Source organism: Petaurus breviceps, unplaced genomic scaffold, assembly GCF_028583685.1.
Source record: "Petaurus breviceps papuanus isolate PSGF00001 unplaced genomic scaffold, PetGlider_PUasm1.0 447, whole genome shotgun sequence".
NCBI lineage: Eukaryota > Metazoa > Chordata > Mammalia > Diprotodontia > Petauridae > Petaurus > Petaurus breviceps.
The window spans coordinates 318011-330979 of record NW_027186339.1 but is presented as its reverse complement, the minus strand read 5'-3'; the positions used below and the strand labels follow the sequence as shown (position 1 = coordinate 330979).

At 39.3% G+C, this 12969-nt stretch overlaps 1 pseudogene; it reads right to left on the bottom strand.

Moving 5' to 3' along the window:
• The window catches only part of LOC138171570 (vomeronasal type-2 receptor 26-like), a 58649-nt pseudogene extending 53114 nt beyond the window's left edge, over positions 1 to 5535 (bottom strand).
• Between the last annotated feature and the right edge of the window lie 7434 nt (positions 5536 to 12969).

The following is a 12969-nucleotide window of genomic DNA, read 5'->3' as shown; positions in this document are numbered from 1 at the left end:
ATAAACAAATTTAGCAAAGTTGTAGGATATAAAATAAACCTACGGACATCCTTGGCATTACTATATATTTCTAAAGAAGTCCAAGAGCAAGTAATAGAAAGAGAAATTCTACATAAAGTTACTGTAGACATCATAAAATATTGGGAATCTGCCAGCCAAAACAAACCCAGGGACTATATGAATGCAGTTACAAAATGTACTTCACAGAAATAAAGTCAGATCTAAATAATTTGAAAAAAATTCAGTTTCCTGTGTCTAGGTGGAGCTAATGTAACAAAAATGAGTATTTTTTCCTAAATTAACTTACCTATTTAGTGCCACACCAATCAATCTGCCAAAAAAGTAATTTTATAGCACTAGAAAAAAACAGTAACACAATTCATCTGGAAGAAGAAAAGATCCAGATTTTAAAGGGAATTAATGAAAAGAAATTCTAGGGAAGGTGGCCTAGGCATATGAGATTTTAAGTGGTATTATATGGCAGCAGTCATCAAAACTACTTGGTACTGGCTGAGGAATAGACTAGTGGATCAGTGGAATACATCAGGTACACAAGACACCGCAGTCAATGACTATAGGAACCTGCTGTTTGAGAAACCCAAAGACTCCAACTCCTGGGATAAAAATTCACTATTTGAGAAAAACTGCTGGGAAAACTGGAAAATAGTATGGCAGAAACTGGGTATGGACCAATAACTTGCACCATATGCCAAAATCAAGTCTAAATGCATGCATGATCTAGATATAAAGGCTGACTCTGTAAGCAATTTGCAAAGCAAGGAATAGTTTACCTGTCAGATTTACAGAGAAGGGAAAAATTTACAACCAAACAAGGAATAGAGAATATTATGAAATGCAAAATAGATAACTTTGGTTACATTAAACTGAAAAGGTTTTGTACAAATAAAGCCAACGTAACTAAGATTAGGAGGGAAATGGAAAATTGGAAAGAATTTTTACAACCAGTGTCTCTGATAAAGGCCTCATTTCTAAAATATACAGAGAACTGAGTCAAATATATAAGAATACAAGTCATTACCCACTTGATAAATGGTCAAAGGATATGAATAAGCAATTTTCAGACGAAAAATTGAAGATATCTATAAGATATGAAAAAATGCTCTTAATCACTATTGATTAGAGAGATGAAAATGAAAAGAACTTTGAGGTACCACATCACACCTATCAGATTAGCTAACATGACAAACCCAGAAAATGATAAATGCTGAAGAGGATGTGAAAAATTGGAACACCAATGCATTGTTGGAGGAGTTGTGAATCAAGGGAATGCCCTTCAATTGAGGAATGACTAAACAATTTGTTGTATATGAATGTAATGGAATGCTATTGTGCTATAAGAAATGAGGAGCAGATGAACTCTTCATAATAACCTAGAGAGACTTATATAAACTGATGCTGAGTGAGGAGAGCAGAACCAGGGAAACGTTGTCCACAATTACAGACACATCATATCTGTGACAACTACCTTTGATAGACTGGGCTCATCTCAGCAATGCAAGGTTATAAGACAACTCCAAAGTCTCATGATGGGAAAGGCTATCCATATCTAGAGAAAAAACAACAGAGTCTGAATGCAGATTGAAGCAGATTCCTTGTTCTCTTTCTTTTTTGTTTTTTTTTTCATTCTTTCTTTCTCATTGTTCATTCCATTGCTTATAATTCTTTACAACTTGACTAATTTTTAACATGAAGGTATTTGTAGAACCCATATCTGATTTCATGCTGCCATGAGGGGTGGGAGGAGGAAGTTGGGGGGAAGAACATTTGTAGCTCAAGGTATTGTAAAAATGAATGTTGTAAACTAAAAGTAAGCAAAATAAATATTTTTTTTAGAGCAATCAGGGTTAAGTAACTTGCTCAAGGTTACACTGCCAGTTATTTCTGGGTGTGGTGCTAAGTATCAGAGCCCGGATTTGATCCAGGTCATCCCGACACTGGAGCCAGTGCTCTTACTAGCTAAGCCACCTGGGCGCCCCTAAGCAATTGGGGTTAAGTAACTTGCTCAAGGTTACACGGCCAAAATAAATAAATTTTAAGAAATAGTGTGAGGGAGAGTGGACATTTTTATTAGTAAGCTCTTTTTTTTGGTTTTTGTTTTTAACTAAGTAGTTCATCTCATTAAAGTGCTCTTCCTTTCTTCTCTATGACAATTAAAAGTCACTTTCATCATTGCTACCCAGAACCAGCATTTTCCATACCAATGCACAGTATTTTTTTTTGATAAAAAATTATTTGGGTAAGTAAAACTGACATTAACGATGCTCATAGACAATATATCACATGAAGATAAAACACGGATTTTGTGATATAGTGCTTAGTCACGAACTAGTATAAAAACATATGGGTTATATTACAGTTTTCCCATGCATTATATTTGAGACTTTGTGGAAGCTGTTTCATTCCCCTGATGCTAAGATACTTTCTCTGGACAACAGGAAATTAGGCCTGTAAAATCTCTAGGATTCCTTGATTGATAGAAGTTAGATGACAATGACTATGTCTTTGATAATAAAGGGGGTGCTGTGGTAAAGGGCAGAAACACTCTCTCCCATGTGTAAGTTTTCAAAATTGTACTGGTGATGTCATTGGTGAGGGAATTTTCAGCCAAGGATTAATTGCTACTAGTTAGTACCTTCTCTGAAATTTATAGTCTCTGAGAGTTGTTTAGAGTACCAATAGGTAAAGGGACTTGGTTAGTGTCACACAGAATCTATGTGGCAGAGGTGGCTTTTTATATCCTGCTTTTGCTGCCTCTCAAGGGTCTGATGAAGAGTTAGAAGGTGTCAGAGTCAATATTATTTACCTGAGGATACTTGTAGAGGTTGAGCAAGGTCCCCATCTGGACAGAGAGAGCTGATGTGGCACCTCCAATGATAGCCACAGACTTGTCCTTCTTCCAGCAGCTGTAGTTAGGGATGAGATGGCCCTGGCCAGACAGCCAGCGCAGGGAGCTCTCCAAGGTTCTCTCATCACTGTGGTAAGTGTTGTAGAGGTGGAATCCCAGAGTAAGGTTGGGCAACAGGTTAGGGTCCTTGTTGATCTCTTCTACAGCAAATGTTAGGGTCAAAGCTTGTTGGTAATTTTTGTATAGCCACCTAAAGGGGAGAGAATCAGAAATCATTAACAAAGCCTGTAAAATACATTAATTTAAGGAAGGAGTTTTTTCCAACCATGTGAGGGTTAAACCTATGAACTACAGCTCATTTTGAGTGTATTAATAGCAGCCTCCTGTGTTCCTATACTGCTTCCTTCTTGTGTTTGGAATATGTAGGACTATTTTCTTTAAGTTCCTAGAAAAGCTCTCCTTGCCAGGGTCACTTCCTCATTCACTCACTAATTCATTCATTCATTTAACAAAGATATTATGAACACCTCCCATTTCATAATCACAGAGTTTGAGATTTTAAAAACAACCCAGAAGTCATCTAATCTAACATGATCTCACAAGGAATTTCCCTTATAATATTTCCTATAGTGAATACAACAGGTTCCCATAAGAAATATAGGAAGAGGGCATGGGAGGTTAAAAAAATAACCCTTATTCATCTTTGAAGACTAAGACCAAAAATGACTATAAAAAGTCATGTTTTCTTCTGGAGACTGTGTTTGAATATCAACCCACTCACAAGTTCCCCCTGACCTCACTAAGTTTTAGCCAGCATTAGTCTTGAATCCTGACCCATATCCAGGTATGAGTTACCATGGTCCCTGCTCACAAAGACGAATAATACTTGTGAGTAATAACCCTACAAAACTCTAACCATATTTACTCTCCTCTGAGTACTAATTCTACGCAAGACACCAGAAGACTAAAGTGTGCCCCTCCTCCTTTCTTATCCTGTATGTTTGTGAGCATCTCCCTGATGACATTAAAAAAAATCTTCCTTCCTATTCTTTCTCTATTTCTGCTTCCTTTTTGTTGTCTAGTGCTGCTGTAGCTTCCAGACATGCCTGTTCTTGTAGAATTTTCTTCTTAGAAGCATGTGTGACTACCAATTCAGTATCTGCACCGTTATTTCAAATTGTCTTACTTGGGGGAGCTATAATAAGGTATGCATTGGGAACCTGGTGCCACAGTGACACAGGTCCCCTCCTTTTCCTTGATAGCATACATGGGTCTATGGGCCTTATACAAAGTGGTGTAATTTTTATCCAGGAATAAAAGTTGGAAATAAGGAATATTGCTTTCTTTCCTGGGTAGTATTCTGGATGTTCCTGACTCTGTGTTAGAACAATACCTAACAAGGGTATGCTCTCATAAATTATGAAACATTTCCTGTCCCCAGGGTACCTAGGATTACAATCAGTTGAACCTTGTTAGACCAACAAACCTGCAACAAAAGGAAATGGGTGCTATATGGCCCATGACTGGTACAGAGAGAGTTAGAAATGGTGATCAGGGGGAGACACCTTCCCAATAGAGGAATACTTCATAAAGAACATCATAGCCCTGGAAGGATGGGGATTTTCATGAGTTAAAATAAGGATCCCCAGGAGAGATAAGTCAGTGGACAAGGGCACAGACTTTAGACCACTGAAGATAAAAATATGAAGGAGGGAAAATAAAGGCACAAAGGCAATGTAAAATGTAGGAAGAACTCAAAAGCAAAAGAGATGTACAGACACAGAGAGATAGAGAGGAGGTCACAATTGTCCTCTTCCAAGTCCCATTCTTCATCTCCCATTGCTGCAAACTCCTTGTCAGGGCTATGGCATGCATGGACCTCACAGTGAAATTGGGCAGGAATATCACTGAAAGGAGTGTGTGAGTGTGTGTGTGTGTGTGTGTGTGTGTGTGTGTGTGTGTGTGAGTGTGTGAATATCTATATGTGTGTTTATGTCTAAATCCAATTTCTACAGTAAATATACTCGTTTATATCTGAGATATCATTGCTAGATACTCGGCTCTTGTATTTACCTGAGGTGTTCACAGCATGAGCGTAGACAAGTCAAAGTTCCAGATATTTCCACTACCTCAAGATAAGTGAAAGAAGAGACAGCTACATGGACAGAGTTATAGATACAGACACAGACACAGAGACAGGAAGAGACAGAAAAATCCAAAAGGGTGACAGGCAGAGAAAATCCTTTCATTCTTTTGCTCCAAAAAGAAAAGAGATGGATGGAAACTGACCATCATCAACAAAACAGAGAAGATAGAAAAGACCCTTGGATCAGCAGGCAAGGGCCCACCTTCCTGCCTGCCTCTTCCATAAAGATCTCCATAATCACTGGCTCAGAGGCACAGGCAGCAGGCACTTACTTATAATCCTGACAGTCCTTGTCAGGTTTATTCCTAAAGAGTCCGGCTCCTTTGACACTGCTCACTTCAACTGAATACATGGAGAGAAAAGTTCCAATCACAAGATCCCCATTTCTGACAAGGCTCGGGCTTATTTGGGGGAAGCACAGTGGCTCCTCTGCCCTGTTCTCAGAGGCTGGAAGCTTCAGCAGTAGTGACAGGACCAGGAGAGAAAGCAAAAGAGAAATCTTTCTCTGAACAAGAGGCCACATATTCATAACATTTGATAAAGCCCCAAGTGCGGCAGGAGCCAAAAAGCTGTAGGAATAGTATCAAAGTGCAATTTTTTAGGCTTGGTCTGCTGAGAAAAAAAAATCCCAGCACTGCAGTGTTTTGTTCTGGGGCAGATGACAAGGTCTAGTCCTCTCTCCACACCTAAGGAAACACAAAAGGACGTTAGCTGTCCCCACATTAAGGACAAGGACAATGATATGAGACTGTGGGGGTGATTAGAAGGGTTCATTGGCCCATTACATATATTCAGTGATCTTGGGGTTAGCGGCTGATGGTGGTGTTCACAGAAACATGAAAGTCCAGGAGGAGTTTTGGGGACCATTCCTGCCTCAGGCATCCCCAGCTGCGTCCCTGCATCCAAGGCAAAAACATAAGTGAAAAAACATGTTTTGAAATCTCTGTCTTTATTATCAAGAGAGATTACTGGAAGCAGCCCTCATGGCAGTGTGTGTTTGTCCCTGTGTCACCTAGAGGGCTGGAGAATCTGGGAGCTGGCAGACCTGCTTCTTGTAGAGTTTGATGTGAGCAAAGAAGATAAAAAAACTCGGAGAGGTCCACTGGGCTGAGACTCTATGGGACCCTTGCCTGTGATGAGCTCCCAAGTCCAGGCTTTCCTCACTTTCAGGATCATAGGATGACAGAACTTGAGAGAACAAAAATAGGGCATCAGAGATTACAAAGTCCAACTGGTCCCTGAAAAGAATCACCATTTACATTCACCAGCTCTGCTCACCCCCATAACCTGTGAGCTTGCCAAACTGACATGCCCTGGAAAGACATATTTTTTTCCTCCAAATCCTGGTATTATTGGATTTGGAACCAAAAAGAAACTTAAAAATCAAGTCAACCAAACATGTGCTTTTTAGAGATTAGAAATCTAAAGCAAGATTATTTGACTAAGGTCACATTGTTAATAAACAACTATATTTGTAATAGTTAATAAATAGGTATATTTTACCTCTCAAAATGGTTCTGCTTGGATTTATTTTTGTTTTCTGTAGAGGAGGGAAGATCCAGGATTTAAAGCTTGTAGCAAAACCACTGAAAAACTATTGTTTGTTTACAGATAAGGAAAATCTGTGTGAAGAAAGAAGGCCTTAGACAGAGGTGCAATGATTAAAGGGGCTTTGAAAGCTGGGAGATCCAGGGCCAGCAGAATGGAGACTGAGCAGGTATGCAAAAGGGGCAAGGAGAAAGAGGCCTGCCCTCATCAGAGCTCTGAAAAATTCAATGACACACATGCACACACAAGCACACATGTGTACACACATGCAGACACAGGCACACACATGCACACACAACTTTAATAGCTAGGTGGTATATTGGACAGAGCACTGGACCTGGAATCAGGAAGACCTCAGTTTAAATGCTACCTCACACACACTAGATGTATGACCATGGACAAGTTACTACACTTCTGTCTACTTCAGGTTCTTCAACTGAAAATGGGGATATAAATAGCACCTACTGCTCAGGCTGTTTGAAGATCTAACTGTGCACTATTTTTATAGCCCTTAGTACAGTGCCTGGTGTACAGTAAGCACATAATACATACTTGTTCACGCTTCCCCTTTAATGTAAATCTATAAGTCAACAAGTGATTAATAAGTATCTATTATTTGCCAATGCACTGTTTTTGGATTACAAAAAAAAATGAAACATTCCCTCCTCTTAGGGGATTTAGATTATAATGGGACAACATGACTAGTTATCTGCAAAATACCAGTAAAGTATATAAGGGATAAACTTGGATAGAACATCTTGAACAAAAGGCCACTTAATCCCCAATGAAAGTTTTCCAGTAATCAAACTGAGTCCCAAAGCAGTCCACTGTACACTTTGTACAAATGCAACTGTTAGGAAGTTTATCTTTTTGTCATGCAGGAATCTACCTCTGCACCTTAAAGAAATCTTTCCAATTTCAACTGTCTAAGACTCTTATTCCCCCCCCAAAAATTTTTCTGTTCTTTTTTGTTATATACTCTCAATCTAATCAAATGACTTGTATGTAGTTAGGGATTGCAGTTTTATCTTCCTGAAATCTTTCTTTTTGACACATTATATCCCAGCAAACCTTTGAGAACCATCAATCAATCAATCAATCATCAAGCATTTATTCAAAATGCTCCACTGTGCTTGGGCTATACTAGGTGCTGGTAATGAAAAAATTAAAGCCAAACAAGTTCTTCCTTTAAGAGCATCTCTAAGAAGCAATGTGTATATAAGTAAAGAGTGTATGTATAGGGGCTGGAATAATCACTAGGCTCTGGGTGAAATGTAAGAGAAAATGTCAACTCAGTTTATGGAGGATGAACTTTTAAGCTTATGTTTTTCTTTGAGTTAATATATTTGGTGGCCATTAAGGGTAACACATCAATTTTACTTTGTAAAATTCAATTTCATATCATTTTAAATTTTGAATTCTCTTCTTTATAACTCTTCTCCTCTCTCCTCATTGAGAAAAATGCTAAAAAAAAAACTCACTACACACATGGATAGTCAAGCAACACAAATTAGCACATTGGCCATGTTATTCACACACACACATAAACTGCTGTACATATGCATACATACATATACATATAATATATACATATATATTTATGCACATGTATATTCATATACTTGCTTACAGACAGATGTATATGTACCTATGCCCATAAAAGCCCAAATATTTGTTCAGTCCATGAGCTCTCTATCAAAATCTTCATGAAGTTTCATCTTGAGTTCTCTAGAATTGCAATTAGTCATTGTGTTGATCAGAGTTCAGTGCTGTGCCCTTCACTTTGCATCAGTTCATATAGGTTTTTTCAGGTTCCACTCATACCGTCTTCTTCAATATCCCATCATATTTATATGCCACAGTTTGTTCAGGAACTACCCAATTGATCACCCCTCAGTTTCTATTTATTTTTCACCTTACAAAGATGAATATAAATATTTTTGAACATATAATTCCTTTTTCCCTTTCTTTGATTTCTTTGTTATTTAGATATACACGTATATCACTGAGTCCAAGAGTTCTCAGTAGATTTTAATAATAGTTTAAAATTGTTTACAAAATGGCTGAGCAAACTCAAAGTTATAGCAATAGTGCCTAATCAATACCCATTTACTCACAGTCCCACTGGCATCTATCATCAATGTTTCTGTCAATTTTACAAATATAATGGGTGTAAGATGGCATCTCATGGCTCTTTTAAAATTTCTCTACTTATTAGTGATATGCAGCATTTTTCACATGGTTATTAATAATTTGGATTGGAGGGAAGTCCTGTGCTTATACTGGATACAGGACGAAGTACCCTTTGGCCACTTCTTCTCCAATTAAAGAGTTCTGGGTCACAGTTCTGGGATGGAGAGGAATACTTCTGGTTCATGACAATGAAGCAGTGACCTGTAATAGTGAGGGAGTTTGAATATCTTCCCTGTCCCTTAATAGGCCTAGGCAATTTGAAGATCTCCCCACCTCTTTAAAGGACCTCACTTAGAGGTCAACAAGAAAAGCTTCCTTACTGGAGGCTTGTTTTTCGGAAAGGCCCATACTTTTTGTAACTTTGTAATTAGGCAGTGGATCTCAAAGATTGTGAAGTCCTCTGACCCTGGAGAAGGCTATATGTGTGTGTATCTGTGTTTATATATATAACATGTATGTATGTATGCATGTATGCATGTATATGGCTCCCCTGGTTTGAAAACCCAGATGTTAGTGCTTCTCTCTCTGGTAGCTAACTATCTATGTATGTAATGGGCAGACAGTTAGAAGCCCTATCTGTTGGTCTATTGAAGTGTGTGATTTTCTATGCCTGTATTTTTTGTCTGATTGTAATTTCTTTTTGTGTTTTCTGAAGTTCAGGGTGCTGACTTTTCCCTCTGAACTGAGTGAATTATATATATATATATATATACACACACACACACACACACACACACACACACATACATATGTTTGATTGCTAATCCCTTTGGAGTTTCTTTCCTTTAGAAAAGCAGATCAGATAACATGTGCCAAGAGCCATCTTAGGTATGCTCAGGTGCTTGCCATCATATGGCCCTACCTGGGTACAGCAGAGTCCACCTTTCACATAAAGTCTGAAATCAAGAAATATGCTGTGCAAATTAGGAAGGAGCCACAAAAGGAAACCTGACCATAAAAAGCAGCTATATTGAAAGGGAAGCTCCCAAGAAGCCATGGCTGGGAAGAGTGTGGTGGCTGACTTGTTACTCTCTGTGACCATGCAGCACCTTGTACCCTCTCATATTCTGTCCTGATGTGTTAGGAACCCTCTGTTCCCTTCCATCTCAGCCCTGAGAAATGTCACCAAATCGCTACAACTATGCCTCTCAAAGGGGAGGTTACAGAAATGCTGTTTTTTTTTTAATTTTGTGGTCAGATTTATCAGGTTCAGAGAGGAAGAGGTTGAAGTCCTCCACTAGTACAGTTTTGCTATCTATTTTTCCTCTAAGAATTTGGATACCATAGCACTTGGGGCATATATGTTTAGTACTGATATTGATTCTTTGTCAATGGCAACTTTTAGCAGGATATAGTTCCCTTCCTCATCTCTTTTAATTAGATCTTCTTTTGCTTTTGCTTTGTCTGAAATTAGGGTTGCTACCCCTGTTCGTTTTTTTACTTTATATGAAGCATCATATGTTCTACTGTAGACTTTTACTTTTACCCCGTGGGTAAGCCCATGTTTCAAAAGTGTTTCTTGCAAGCAGCATATTGTAAGATTCTGGCTTTTAATCCATTCTGCCATCTGCCTCCATGTTATGGGAGAGTTCATCCCATTCATATTTTCAGTTATGATTATTATCTGTGTCTTTCCCTCCATCCTATACCCTCACCTGTTTATGCTTTTATTTCTCCATCCTCCTGCAATAAATCCAAAAAGCTTAAAGGTAGCAAACTATCATTTCAAGGACTTGAATGGTAATGATATGGAACAGGAATTGTAATTTTTGGATTTATTGCAGGGAGGGGCATAACCATAAAAGATATGATGAGTCAGCATGAGATTTGAAGTGCAGAAAATATTGCTAAAAATTAGAGCATAACATAAATGAAATGGGCTGCACTGGTCTCCCACATAACCCCTACCCTCACTCCCACACCAGGGGGCTTGGATTAATGCCTGCTGTGAACACTTGTAAGGGTTTTTTCAGAAAGGATCCCTGTCCAAGTATATGATGGACTAGATAGGGTCTGATGTCACTCTCAAGTTAGGGATTTTGTTAAAGAAACCCAGACTGCACAGGCAGGGTCTCAACAATAGGGAATAGACAACACCTAATTTTAGGGAAATTTTACCTGCTATGGATGAAGCATCGAGCTGTCTCCTTCTCCCATTGATACTCATTCTAATTTCATCAGGAAAATTTCATGGACAGTCCATACTAGAGCATACATAATATAAATGGTCTAACTCAAGCTAGACATAGTCAAGTCAAAGAATTATAGAGTGATATCCTCCCCAAAGCTATTCAGTGAAGACATCTTTTTCCAGCTTCTTAGGTTCATAGGGATATCTAAATCATGAATCACAGAACAACTTTAGAAAAAATACACTTTGGGTATTTAGAAGACTTCAGCATCTCTAGAAAAATCTGAGAACCGGGAACCTCACTTAGCAGATGTAAAAATGTAAGAGTCCCATGAAAACCATAAGCAACAATGTACTGTTATTTTTCTTTGTTCCTTTCCATTGTTTCTGACTCTTTGTGACCTCATTTGGGGTTTTCTTGGAAAAAGTTACTAGAGTGGTTTGCCATTTCCTTCTCCAGTGTACGTTATAGGAGAGGTACTGAGGCAAGTAGGGTTAACTGACTTGTACAAGGTCCAAGGCAGTAAGTGTCTTAGGTCAGACTCGAACTCAGGGAAAGGAGTCTTCCTGACGTCAGGCCCAGCACTCTACCCAGGGGTCTATCTAACAACACAAAGTTCTATAATCGCCTTTTAATGTCCAAATGAGATGTGGCAAAAAGCAACTTTCACTTTGGAATAAAGGGAAATTGTGATTATCTCAGGATATATGAATGGAGGATCTGCAGAAGGTAGACAGCCGAGAGGGCTATTAGAACAGAACTTTTAAATGACAGTGTGTACTTAGTGATCAACTACTTAAGGCCGTGTGTACTGACACAGGGAAGAAGAAATATTTCAGAATGCTCACAGTTCTGTATCTAAGAAAAAGCTCTGGTGTACTGGATGACCACTAGGTTAAAAGACTGCTTGTGGTTATAAATGTGTGTGGCAGGGAAGGAGGATTTGCTCAAATTTTAGAAAGATGTGGGAGCAATGACAAAATGGAGAAATGGTATGTGTTTGAGACAGGATGTAGGGTGAGACAGAGTTTATTCAGGATATCGGGTGTCTATTACTTTTCTGGCTTAATTTCAAAGCAATCTCAAGAAAGGACTTGAGCAGGAGTTAGGATGAGCAGTTCCCATGCAGAAGAGAAAGTGGGTGCAAATGGACTTGGATGAAAATGCTTGCTACATCTAGATAAGGTAGATCCAGGATGGGGGAGGTGGACGGAGTCACATTGCTACTAGCAATCAGTTCCCTCAGCAGGAAACTGAGGTTCAGAGGAGGCAATTGATTGACTTTTCCTTCCTCTCTGTGCCTGAGCTGGAGTGCAGGGGAGCTAAATAAAGCCTTGGTGACCCACAGGTTCAATGACAAATGAGCCTTGCAGGGAGTAATGTGCAGTGCACCTTACTCCTGCATGAGGGAAACCAAGCATTTAACCGTTCTCCACATACCCAAACCTGCTCACAGGTTACCCTAAGTTCATGTGGCCTTCCTCCTTGGGAATCATCAAGTGTTCTTGGCTCACAGAGTTCTCGTATGAGTAAGCTCCCTGATGGAACAACAGCTGACGGCTCCAGAAGAATCGAAGTGCATAGCCCCTTTCAGAGTCAAGCAATTATAGTTGCACTGGGACTCAGTCCAGTCTGTGCCCTCTTTTGAGGTTTCCAAGCATTCTAGCCTGCCCCCAACCAATGTTGGACAGCTAGATAGCACAGTAGGAAGAAGCAAGCAAGTAGGGATCTTTCTACTTTGCTTCCTGCTTTCCTCATCTCCCAAAAGAGGATGATGACTCACAGTATGAGAGATGATGGCTAGGTCATTCTTGCAAACATGGTCATCATCCTCTGGGACTGGATCATAGTCTGGGAAATGTTCATCCCCAGGAAACAGTGCAGTGGTTTAGAGATTATATAGCCAGGTTCCTTCAGGTGGAAAGATGCTTGCTACCTGTCCTTCTGAGAAAAGTGTAAGCAGCATCTAGAGATGGATCTTTCTAAGGGTTCTAAACTGTATTGCTACAAGCAACTGTGTCAACTAACAGCCCTATTTCAGGAGTGGACTCTGTCTCCAAGGACAGGACTTCATTGCATCATGT